Source organism: Sorghum bicolor, chromosome 2, assembly GCF_000003195.3.
Source record: "Sorghum bicolor cultivar BTx623 chromosome 2, Sorghum_bicolor_NCBIv3, whole genome shotgun sequence".
In the NCBI taxonomy this organism is placed as follows: domain Eukaryota; kingdom Viridiplantae; phylum Streptophyta; class Magnoliopsida; order Poales; family Poaceae; genus Sorghum; species Sorghum bicolor.
Window position 1 is genome coordinate 64935211 of NC_012871.2, and position 13913 is coordinate 64949123.

The 13913-nt window shown below is 36.8% G+C and overlaps 1 pseudogene; it reads left to right on the forward strand.

The window, feature by feature from the left end:
• LOC8054849 lies at nucleotides 2801-12657 on the forward strand (annotated as a pseudogene).

Genomic DNA, 13913 nt, shown 5'->3' on the forward strand with positions numbered 1-13913 from the left:
ATCTATAGTGGGCCCTGACCCACGCTGCCTACATCGTGTTTGCCACGACGGCGTGCACGAGGGATCGCCGGTCCGATTTGTGGGGATGGACGGAATCCAATTTGTGGGGTTGGGAGCGTATCCTCATCGACGTCGTCGCTCGTCTAGTCGTCCTTGGTTGACCCTGAAACCTGAGGCCTTGTTTAATTCCCAAAAAATAGCTAAAATTTTTCAAGATTTTCCGTTACATTGAATTTTACGGTATATGCATAGAGTATTAAAATATAGATGAAAACAAAAACTAATTGCATAGTTTATCTATAAATTGCGAGATGAATCTTTTTGAGCCTAGTTAGTTCATAATTGGATAATGTTTGTCAAATAAAAATAAAAATGCTGCAGTATCCCAAAACAGAAATTTTTGGGAACTATACAAGGCCTGAACCAAAACAAATCATTGTACCGAGGCCTTGTTTACTTTCTGAATGAAAAAAATTCGCGACACCGTAGCAATTTCGTTTGTTTGTGGTAATTATTGTCTAACCATAGACTAACTAGGCTCAAAAGATTAGTGTTATCAATTTTGACCAAACTGTGCAATTAGTTTTTAATTTTGTCTATATTTAATACTCTATACATGCGTGTAAAGATTCGATGTGACAGAGAATCTTGAAAAACTTTAGGGTTTTTGGATGGAAGTAGACAAGGCCGATGATTAGGAGTTTCAACTTTCGTTTTTCTTGGTCTCTGTTTTCTCCGGTCTTTGTTCTTCTATTAATGACAACATCAAACCAAGGGCGGAAATAGTTTTTCTACTATCACGGTGTTAAGTAATTACTTTCCGCCTGGAATGTACGTAAGTAGTTTTAGTTTTCTACTGACTCAAACTTATCTATCCCTAATAATCAAGTACTACATAGGAAAAATATGTTGTTTGGAGTTTGTTATCAGGGTTGGTGGAATGTTTCTTTTGAGTTCTTTATTCAATTTTTAGCTTTTTTTTCTTTTATTTAAACGCATGCTTAGAGGCCTGTTGTAGCTTTGTCTTATCACTTGGGGTGTCTCCATGGTCACTTTACTTCTCTTTTTTAATGAAACATATATGCTTACATGCTTGCAAAAGAAAAAGATACAAATAAATGACCAAAGACACATGTCACGGTGGATTTGACAATGTAATTGATTTTGCATGAATTTGTTTTGTTAAAGAGGAATTTTACTCACAGCAAAATGAAAACACCATATATATATATATATATATATATATATATATATATATATATATATATATATATATATATATATATATATATATATATATAGAAATTTCTTTGTACACGTGCGTGTAGTTACTCTCATCTTCAATAAACTACATTGTGTATGTATTCATACTTGTTTATCGGTTTGAGTATGTTTATATAAGATACTCTAGATCTTACCACGCGTAAATTTTTCAAAAAAAAAATTATATTTTAAATATATTACTAAAATGCCACTACTATATTATATACAATAAGTATAACCATATACTCTATGTATGTATGCATACTTAACATACATATCACTCTAGATGGCCTAGTATGATCATATACTTTGTCTATATACATTTCGTCCGGTCATATACACCTTAAATCAAGAGATATAGAGATGAGAGTAACTACACGCGTGTAAAAGAAACGCGTATATATATATTGGAATCGTATATGTTAACATTTGTTAAAATAAATAGATATATATTTTGGAACGATATACTGTGAATTTGTGATCGTCATCAATTTGGTTTCTAACTTCCGTTGGATAAAGTTAGCTGTACATCACCAACCGATGGATAAAATAGAGCAACTCCAGCACAGTTTGCTAAAAATACTTGACATCCTAGCAGTTTTGCTAAAACTATAAAAAAACAAACTTCAATAAATTGTCAAAACTACTTGGCAATTTTGTGAGCTTCGCAAAATTCCTCCTTCACTTGGCAAATATGCCAAGTCCTCCATCGCTGGCATCATGTGTATCCCAATTTGGCAACTAGTTTTGTCAACTTGTTGGAGACTCAATTTTGTGATTTTGGCAAAAATCCTAAGATGCCAAGCTCTTTTGCCAAGCTCAAATAACAAACTGTTGGAGAAGACCTCTTTTTTTATTTGGCATTTGGTTTTGAGACTTGGCAAAACTATAGATTTGCCAAGTGAGTTTTAGCAAACTGTTGGAGCTATCCCATCATCCAGCATGTGACATAATAGAGTTAGGCCTTGTTGAGTTTCTAAAATTTCCCAAAAATTTTCAAAATTTTATATCACATCGGATTTTTGGACGCATGCATTAAGCATTAAATATAGATGAAAACAAAATCTAATTGCACAGTTTACCTATAATTTATGAAACAAATTTTTTGAGCCTAGTTAGTCTATAATTGGATAAAATTTATCAAATACAAACGAAAATGCTACAGTAGTCAAAACCAAATTTTTTCATTAACTGAACAAGACCTTAACAAAAAGTTTTCTATGGAAATAGGGGAGATCCCGCCACATACTGAAAATGAAAATCTCCACGCCAAGCATTTCAAATTAAGGAACGCACCCGTGCTCTTCCACGGCTCTGCACCTAGCTAAACCACCACCACCACCCTTCTCCTATAAGTACCCCCAACTCGCCGACCATTACCACCTCCCCGCTCCCTCTCCCGGAGGTCGGAGCGCGCGCGCCGCGGGCAGAGCGAAGATAGCCCAGCAAAATGGTGAGCTCCCTAATCTACCCCATGCTTCGAATCACGCACTTGTAAGGTGATGTCGGCCCTGATCGAGGTCGTGCTGCTCTGTCTCAGGACACGGAAGCGGCTGTGATCATGGAGCAGGAGTCGCTCATCCTGGTAAGTCGCCCTCCCATCTCCCCCCTTTTCGTTTCAATTCCGAGCGATTCGAGCGGGTTGGACCGACTTCCCGCCGATCGAATCGTTGTTATTGCAGCGAAGCCCTTGTTGGGCTGAGATTTCTGACTGATTTGCATGAGGCTTTCATCAAGCCTGATGTTCAAATAGGGGGTCGATTCGAGCAATGTCGTCCTTGTTCCCGCCGATCGAATCGTTGTTATTGGATCGAAGTGCTTGTTGGGTTGAGATTTCTGACTGATTTGCATGAGGCTTTCATCGCAAGCCTGGTGTTCAAATAGCGGGGTCGATTCGAGCAATTCCTTCCTTGTGTGTCAAGTTTGGATTTCATCGTTATATGTACCAGATTGGTATGCATACATGATTTCTCGTCGTTTTAACGCCTTTTTGGAGAAATGGGTACTTCTGGTTGCCACTCACTCTGCTTGTTGATTGATTTAGCCTTCCATGGCTTTTAATTTCTGTAGGCTTTTAAGAGCAGATTTGTGAGGTTTACTTTTTTCCCCTTAGTGCTGCTTGCATGAAGACACATTTATGTACGGATTTAAATTGAAGATTGAACAACAGGACAACTTTTATTTGAAATTGGGTTCAACAGTATCTTGAACGTGGATAGTGACATATTTATGTCCGAACATATCTTGAACAGAAACACAGCTTTTATTTGATGTTTACTTCGACAGTATCAGTGTCCATGTTCATGGCAGTACATATTTTGATTTCTACTTTGGGTTTGTAACAAACAATACATATTTCTTACAAACCCAAAGTAGTTCTTGCTCGCAAAAAATAAAAACAATGCATATTTCTGCATTAGTTTTTGGGATCATAAACTCTTGCAGACTTGCACAGTTTCTAATTGGTTGCTGCCTTGTATCTGTGGAATCATAAGAGCTTGTTAAGCTTTTCCTAGTGTGCTCTAGTAATATTGATTTCTTCTATGCATTACAGCAGAGTTCTGGTAATAATACAGTGACTGATATGCAGAATAACAGCAGTGTTCAATAATGATAATGCCTGGTTTCGTATAGAAGTTTTGCTGCATTATCCACTTGAAAAAGTTGTGTGGTTTACTTCCAATTACATTACTCTTGTTTGTGTTGTCCTATACCTTTTTGTATGTGCAATCAGTTGCCGTTTGTTTGGAACGCTTCCATTATGTTTCCAGAATGTGATATAATTTTGTATAGAATTCTGGATGTGTGATGCTTTTAGCTGCAGTTGCATAATGCTTCGAATCATCACAACACCATTTATATTGCAGGCATTAGTTCACTTTCATATGTTCTTGAAAAATGTTTCATACAATCATAGTTTACATGTCTGTTTGTGATAAAAAAGGTTTGTTGGTTGCCCCTCAATTGGTGTTTCACTATTGAAAGACAACTCATCTATGTAATGTTGTTTTGGCGAACACTGTAGTCCATTCCGATTCTTTTTTTCAGGGGCTTCAACTGTTGTGTGAGTTGATGGGTGTTCAATGATTTCAACATGTATCTGGTGTGAGAAATCATAAGATAGTCTGCTTTTTGTGTTACTATTTCTGATAACATGATGTTACTTTTATTCAACAGACAAGGAATTTGCTCCAGATTGCCATATACAACATCAGCTACATCAGAGGCCTATTCCATGAGAAGTACTTCAGTGATAAGCCGGTTCCAGCACTAGGTTAGAATTGGCAATTACTTCAAGTGTAGTATCTATGTCCAAATAAAAGCTGCTATCATTTTACCTCAAAAACACTTATATTGCTGCAGAGATGAAGATTAAGAAGCTGATGCCAATGGATGCTGAGTCAAGGAGACTGATTGATTGGATGGAGAAAGGTGAAACATGTCCTGAGCTCATTCATTGTCTACTGCTACTAACAATTGCTACCATCTCGTTTACTTCTAAAAATGTCCGTGTTGTATTTTGTTTGTTTTGGACATCGACATGATATGCACATCTTTCACAAAATTTTCTATGTCTTAAAATTTTAATAATATCATAGTGCTTATCATGTGTGACACTATTGTCCTGGGTTTCTTATGTGACCAACTTATGGAATCAAACTTTTAGGTGTCTATGATGCTTTGCAAAGGAAATATCTCAAGACTCTCCTCTTTTGTATCTGTGAGAAGGAGGAAGGCCCAATGATTGAGGAGTATGCCTGTAAGTGTCCCCCCCATGTGGAATCACATGTCAGGTCGGATTGGGGGCTTATTATGTGTCGTTGTTTCCTTACAGTCTCATTTAGCTACCCCAACACCAGTACCGAGGAAGCTGTGATGAACATGAGCCGTACGGGGAGCAAAAAGGGTAGTACTACATTCACTTCAAATGCTTCAGAAGTAACTCCTGATCAGATGAGGTACCCCTTACCTTGGATGTTAATTTTCTTGCATGAGCATGCAGTCTTTGTAAAAGAGCTAGTGTTGCAGTCAGAATGTTTTGATTTGAAACAATTCAACGTTATGGTCTTGTTGTGTAAGAACATGCTGAACAATGCAGGTATATGGGTTTAATTATCTATCTGTTGCTATGATAAAAGTACACAGTTCTATCAAAACATGAACTGATTATACCTATTCAGTTCAATTTTATGTGGACCAGGTGCCATGTATTGGTCTTAGTTTTCTTGACTTGACTTACAGAAATCTAGTAATGAAGGTCATTATCCTTGTATGTAGATCAATTAATGTATTCAGGTTTTTTATTCAATGTGCCTGTTGGGTGGGAAAATGGCAATTTTAATATATGATCATTATCCTGACATATGGTTTTGTTTCAGGAGCTCTGCTTGTAAGATGATCAGAACGCTGGTTTCACTTATGAGGACCTTGGACCCAATGCCAGAGGAGGTATTTTGAGAGATCCTATAATTTGTTTACGAATTTGCAATAAATTGTGCTGATTTGAAACTTGGGTCTGTTCTCCAGCGAACCATTCTAATGAAGCTGCTGTACTATGATGATGTCACAGTGAGTGAAACTTTTATCTGTTCATTTATTTTACCAGATGAATACTTGAGAACTTCCATAGCAGTAGTCTTCTTCTCTAGCTCTCAGAAAATAAGGAAATGATTCTCGTGTTCTTCTTGAATTTGTTGGTAAAAATCAACAAAGTTGTTTTCCATATTGGCAGCCTGAGGATTATGAGCCTCCTTTCTTCAAGCCTTGCACTTACAATAAGGCCATAGATACATGGGAGAAGAACCCCTTGAATATGGAACGGGTTAATGTCAACAGCAAACAACCTGGCTTAGCTTTGGAGGTAAAGGAAAATGGGACATAAATACTTTGACCTTTCATATTTCTTACAGTTTCTTGTTTTCTGCATAAGGGTGCCCTTAACCACCGTCTATGGCGTGTTCTATAAAAAAGGGTGTCCTTAACCACAAGGATAGCAATGTTAATAGTGGATATGTTGGCATGAGTGTGGATAAAAAGCCCCATCAAGATGATAACTTTTCTGAAACTGAGGCGAAGATCAAACAGATACGATGAGGATTTATTACTAGTAGCTTGGTCTTAGATAGCAATCTAGTGTGTCACGAACATAAGGGCTCAAGTACCTAACCCTATATTGCTTCTGTTCCTTTTATCTGAATTGTTACTTGACATATATTATTTGATTCTTTTAGGTTCATCCCTCTGAGGTCGATCCTCCTAAGGGTAAGCCTCAACAATGTTTCTTTTGCATTTGCTGTTTCTGGAATTAATACATTTTTTTCTAACCGATGGAAAATGCAAAGATCAAAGTACTGATACTAAGGAATATTTGGTTTGTGTAGCTTCATTTGCCAGTACATATATTTATTCTTCCTCTCTATTTAGATAGCCTGATTTTATTAATTTATTTAGTAGTGTGTTTGCATGTCTTTGACACTTCTGAATTTGATACCTTTAGCTGTAGTCATTGTCCATGTATATTTGCTCTTCTAACTTTCTGTGTTTGCTGATGATACTTAAGATGCTGCTCATGAGGAAGAACTAAGAGCACAAGTAAAAGAGTGGATATACTCAAGAAGAGAAATCAGAAACCTTTATGTTTCAGATGTCCTTTCTAACTTCCCTGATATACCAGTGGTAATTTGCTGCTGTTCTATTTATTTTGCTAGTTCTCTGTTCTATATTTTCTAAGCAAGTTACAAACTTGTCATGGTACAACAGTGCATGTAAATCAACCCATGTCTTGATACACACTGCTCGAGTTGTATGGGCTGTTTTCTGACAACCTCTTGTTGAATACTTTGCAGGAAATGATTGAAGGTAATCCAGGAAAAGGGTTCTGTTGCCAGAAATAAAATCAGGCATTCCTTCCTCACTCCCATTGAAGTATCGAATTACTAGACTGATGATTGGCTTTTCAGATATCATGGAGAGGCTACTTAAAGATGGTGTACTATACAGGAAAAGCAAACATGGTCCTACTATCAACAAGGTCAACTCAATGAACTTCTTTGTTTATCGTTTGTTATATTGTTATTCCCTTCTGTGCTAAAAAAATATTATTTTGCTGACAAGATATATGAACGATTCCAGATTGCTCATGCCAAACTGCTGCATGCAGAGGAGGTAATTATGTATAATGTATCAGCTACTGTAACAACCAAACAGAACAGTGGTGATTCCATATATACCAAGGTGAACATTCTTTTACCGTGCTGATATATGATCATATTTACAGGTATTAGATCATGAAGTTCCCACGGATGATATGACAGTAGCCAGACTTGAAGTAAATCTGGATGATGCAAACCAAGCTACCAAAATAGTACATGATGGATATGTGAAGAATTCAGCCGATAAAATATTGGGTAATTAACTGAATCTATGCACTGAAAGCCTGCAATGCCATATTGTTTTTTAGTTTCATGTAAGATGTTCATATTATGGTGCTTATTGTTGAAGTAGTAGTCCAACAGATCATGTTAGAAGTAACTTGAGTAGTTGATTATAGGAGACTGGAACTCCATGTAGTCCCAATTTCTACAAAGAACAGCTTAAACTCAAATTGTTACATTATTTCATGGTAATATCTACGATTTGAATATCTATTGAACAAATTCCTTTGTCACCTTTGAGGCAGGATATTTGTTGTATCAGTAGAATATTGTCAAAACCAAGACTTGTGCATGAAATCTAATTGAAAAATATGCATCTCCTCTTCACCTGGCATGCTTCAAGAGCTGCATATTGATTTGTTAGAAGCTAATGTCTTAGGATGCCTGATGCATATATACAACATAAAGTAATATTGATTGCTTAAAATCAGTTAAAAAATGTTACTTCCTCCGTTCCAAATTATAAGTCATTCCAAGAATCTTGGAGAGTCAAAGCATTTTTAAGTTTGACCAAAAATATAGAGAGAAATATAAAGATTTGTGTCATAAAATAGGTACAATATGAAAATATAACTAACAAAGAATCTAATGATACTTGGTTGGTACCAAAAATATTATTATTTTGCTATATAAATTTGGTCAAACTTGAAAAACTTTGACTCTCCAAGATTCTTGGAATGACTTATAATTTGGGACGGAGGGAGTATAATGCTATTGAACTTGAATATACATTGGTAAATGAAGTGTCTAATTTTTACTTAATTTATTTGCTGTTTGCTGTAGACAAATCTGCTGTTCATTCTGAATCCACCAACAGAAAGCTCCTCAAGATCAAAAGCATACTGAAAGGCAATGAGTTTAAACATATGGTAATATCTCATTTATATCCCGCATAAAATTATATCATTGGCAAAACCAACTACTACTTGCAGGATCATTCTACCAAATGAATTATGTATTTACAAGCAACTTAAATTCTGTTTCATTATGCAGGACATTGACACCAAACGAGAGTATTCTGACACAGAAAGCAAAGCTGTATTAGTTGGATCTAGTGTTACTAGTATTCAAGAGCTACAAGAGGTACACCAGAATGTATCCATGCAGAGTGGACAGAAAACTTCAGAAACTGATAATGATCCAAGGACTCAGGTATTACACCTGGCTGTCTATAGGCAATCCTAAACATAGAGTGAAGGTGATTGACTGTTATCCTCTTGCAGCTGGGTGCCTATGATTACTCCATGGAGAGTGAAATGCTTGTCCAGAAAATCAAAAGTTCTCTAATTGATGCTGATCAGACAGAATGTAGCAAGGTCAACTTGTCAAATCTAAGCCATCGACTAATTGGCAGTTTTGATTTTCTTTTTCGCAGGATTTACAACGTACTGTTGTAGGGAGTATTCTTTGCATAAATCCGCAACCAGCTTTACATTTTTGGAATCTGGATTCCGGAGCAAGTAACCATATATGCGGAGGGTACACATGGGTCAAGAATAAAAGAAAAATTCCAAAGGAGGAGCAAACGAAGTTCTATAATGCAGCAAATAAAAGGGTCAAGTTTGATGAGGTTGGTGATATTCTGAGCAAGCGCCTGAGGCTACACAACGTGTATCTCAGCAAAGACCTTGAAGAACTTGAATTATACATCTCTATAGGCCAACTCACTTCAAACGGATATTCCGTTCTCATCAGTGATGAGGGAAATTTTACAATTCACATGGCTCAAAACTTCAATCATATCGTTGGAAGAGGCGTGCTAGATCGCAGTCGCATGGCATATATGGTGACATTCCTTAATGATTCCGTGCTTGAGTGTGAATCAACTGAGATTTCGAAGGAGGATCTTATGGATGAGGACAAAATTGATGATGAAATCAAGGTTAGTTTTTGCAATTTTCTTTTACTTTTCCAAGTCTACAATTTTTATCATACGTACTCTCTCTCCATCCCTGACTAAATCAATTCCTAGGCTGAGAATTTGTCCTAGATTCAATCCAATTCTAAGATCTAACTTTCCAAATGCCCAATTATTTTTTCTCTTGCTGGAACATTGTTCCATTATCTAACAAAAAATTATTATTTCTCAAAACCACCAATAGAGTAGTAAATGTTTGAGCTGGAGGCAAAAATGCTTGACCAGTGGTTGAGTTTGGAACAAAGCACTGGGGGTTCAGTTGAGTGTAGTAGTAAATGTTTAATTAAGCACTATTGGGATGCCTGGTTAATCTCGTGTATTGGTCTTAGGCCCATTGTGTCTAGGGATGACTACCGGCTTAGGATTACAGTAGTTAGATTGATTACAGGTTTGGAATGAGGCAAACTTGTGATGAGTTCCTCCCGTTCGATGCAGCCATAACCCAGAGCAGCCATAGCATTTGCTGCCCTATTGCCAACTCCACTAAGAAAATTACAATCAAATTCAATAAAATTCACACGAGCTAAAAACTTGAGCTCTTCGACCAGCGCACCTTCAAAGTCTGTTTTTGACCCGCCATGAGTTTGAAGTGTGTGTTAATTAGATACATAGATGTGTGCATATGTAGTCACATGTAATCCACCCATGTAGAGGGTCTTCTTAGTATATTTACACGTATATATCTACCCACTGGGGTCATTCCGTCATTGGGATGAATTGAGATGCATTACAACAGCAATTTTTGTAACTGGTTTTTTTGTTTTGTAGGGTGACTGGGTATTGGACTCGGGGTGTCCTTACCACGTCACTAATGAAGACTCATCATTTACTCGGAAACAAAGCTTGAAAAAAGTCATGAAACTTGGCGTGGCAGGAGAAGGAAGCACAGTTTCCAAGGTGCAAGGCGATGTTTCTATTAGAGGTCTTCAATTGAAGTCAGTCTACTTTTGCTCAAAGTTCAGAAACAATCTCATATCGGTACCACAACTGAATGTGATTGGGTACAAGTTCTTTTTCCTTGGAGATACATGCCGCATCGCCTACAGAGAAGAGAATAGGCTTATAGGTTTAGCGCACAAAGATATAGGAAACAACAATTATTATGTTCAGTTCTTTTACTCAAAATAGATAAACATATTGCTAGGATATGTTCATTACTGAGATTGTTGAGATACTTGTTGCTGAGAACATAGATGAGATACTCATTACTGAGAACATTTTGTACAAAGCGTTGGCTTTTTTGTTAAGCTGGGATTTCCATTACTCATCTGGCAAGCGTTCGGCAGCAACGAGAACATTTACATTGTTTGGGATGGAGCTAGTGATCAGCTCTTCTCCCTCAACACACTCATAACCCAACTCTGCCAAAACATGGGCAGCACTATTACATTCTCTTCTACTCCCTCCATCCCAAATTGTAAGTCATTCCAAGAATTTTGGAGAGTCAAACTTTTCAAAGTTTGACCAAATTTATATGATAAAATAATAATTATTATGATACCAACTAAATATCATTAGATTCTTCTTTAATTATATTTTCATAGTATACTCACTTTACGTTACAAATCTTAGTATTTTACTCTATAATTTTGGTCAAACGTGAAAATACTTTGACTCTCCAAGATTCTTGGAATGACTTACAATTTGGGATGGAGGAAGTATTCAACAAGCAAACAAAAGCAGAGAAGTTTGGAGCTAAAGACTTCATTTCATTCATCAGCCCCTTCTTCAGGTCTTGCACAGGGCACCACCGAAGTCATCTCTTGCTAGAGACGATTAATTAAGTCAACTACCCTTAAAAATGGTTGCAATACAAATAAATTCATATTTTTTAAAATGAAGTTAGATAAAGACAATATTTATATCAAAGTTGTAGAGCTCGACGAGACCTAGAACGTTGTAGTTGATAAAATTTTTGTTGAGTTCAAATATACAAATTAATTCTTAGATTTTCAATTTCAAAATTTTGATTTTTTAAATGACCTTGGATGGAAATATTGTGTATCAAAGTTATAGTGTTCGATGGGATTTAAAACTTTATAGTTGAAAGTTTTCTTATTTATGCGATAAAATATTGACTATAAGTATAAAATATTGATTATAAGATTTATATATATTAGTACAAATAGATAGTATCGTATTTAAAACAAGTGAAAATAAATCGTGTAAGTTGTAGTTGGTCCCCATCCCTTCTGATTACACTAAATTTTTTTATATTGTTATAAGCCTCTAAATATTTTTAAAAAAATTGAAAAATATTTTTAGATATGGTTGACTTAAGTCAACTGCCTCTAAAAATCGGTTTTCAGCAACAGTTGACTAAGTCAACCATCTCTGAAAATCGATTTTAGCATCGGTTTTAAAATCGCCTCAAAAAGTCACTTATCTTCACTGATGATGGCACTGCAGTGATTGTGTTGACCGCCTCTAAAAGCCTATTTTACCCGCCTCTAAAGAAGTGGTTGTGTTGACTGCATCTGAAAACCTATTTTACCCGCCTCTAAAGAAGTTTTGTGTAGTAGTGTAATTTGATATAAGTTTAGAAGTAAAATATAAATAGATCTATAGCATTCTTGTTCTCATAGTCTATGAATACTAAATTGCTTATTTTCTCTCGTTGTAATGGATGGGCATATTTGCTAGCAGACTACTGAAACCAGGATAGCAAACTTGACAAGCTGATGAGACAGAAGCAAACTTCGGATGTGATTTCAGAGAACCTAAAATGGTGGTCTGCATCCAAAACATAATCACAGAAATTTTGAAATGCTTCTTACAGTTACAGCACAAAGTTCAACATGGCACAACACATATTCAGGGATATTTCATTTTAATCTATGTTAGTCCGGTGGTAGTGGTTGAATACATTATGCATGAACGCTTAATATTTTAACTGAAGTAAATTTGCACTGTGCAACTCACACTTTTGAGATTTTAGCCTTGAAATACACAACAATTAGCAATTATGCATTTTCCTAATACTTGTTGCAGATCAGAGCTGAATGGAAAGGACTTCCAAATATCAAGCAGAATTCAGCATAATCTAAAGAAGCCTCGCTTCGTGAGCACAATGAGGTGGGGGGGGGGGAGTGCTGTTTTTTTTTTAATTCACAAAGCGACTTTTGAGTTTTTCACCTTGAAATAGATAACAATTAGCAACTATGCATTTTACCTGATACTCGTCACAGATCGAAGCTGAATGAAAAGGACGAGTAATTTATGTTGTCTCTAAATGTGAAGCTTCAGAGTTGGGAACTTTAGTATGAGATCTGTATAAAAAAGGGAATAGTCCAGCATAGAGTACTTGTTAGAGCTGAAATGCTTTGTTTACAATGTCCAAGGTTGCAAGAAATATAGTGTTTGATGACTTATCGCACCAAAATTGATCAATGCAATAATTTACTTGCAAACGCTCTCAATAGAATCCTTGTTGCTTAGATCACACAGACAATAATGCAGTAATCGTCAAAAACATGATCCATGTGATTTTTGTTCAAAAGAGGATAGTTCAAACAGAATATAATTTATTATTTAAGAATATAATCACATCTATAGTAATGTGCTTAACGAAACCCACACAAACAATTATCAATCTTCCGGTGTTGTATTTGTTTGTAAACTGCTCAAATCTCCTATCTCTTATACCTACATAGGGATCCCAAGTAGCATATTTTCTCAGCATCAACCTAGCCCAACAACACCATCGCACAATCACCGCTATGCGTTGCTTGCTTCCGCCGTTTCCTATCGTGCATTTGTGCCTTCTGGGTCCCTCACTACTCGCGATCATGCATTCATGTCTTCTGCGCTTCCCCACTAGCCATCACATCATGTGATTTCAAGTGCCTTAGGCCTTGTTTGGATGTAGTCGGATTCACATCAATCCACATGTGTTGAGATGGATTGGAGTAACTAAATTTCACCCCAATCCACACCAACACACATGGATTTAAATGAATCCGACAACATCCAAATAAGGTCTTAGACTATCTTCAACAATGATAACACCTATTTTCTGGTTTTGAATGATGCATAGGATAAGGGGCCTCACCAAAAACTTACCATTTTACAACAGCGAACGGAAATCAAGAGAATGCAAATCTCCTCCCTCGGTCCACCGCCATGGCACCCCGCCCTTTGTTCCTAATCTACCCGTCGCCGCCCATGTTTGGCCACCACGCGCCGCACCTCTAGCTGTTCATGCCACCGCGTGCTCTTCCTCCTTGAGCTCGTTGTGCGCGCGCTCCTGTCCCTAGCCCACGCACTCGTGCTCTCCTCGGCCCTCGTGCTACCCTTCT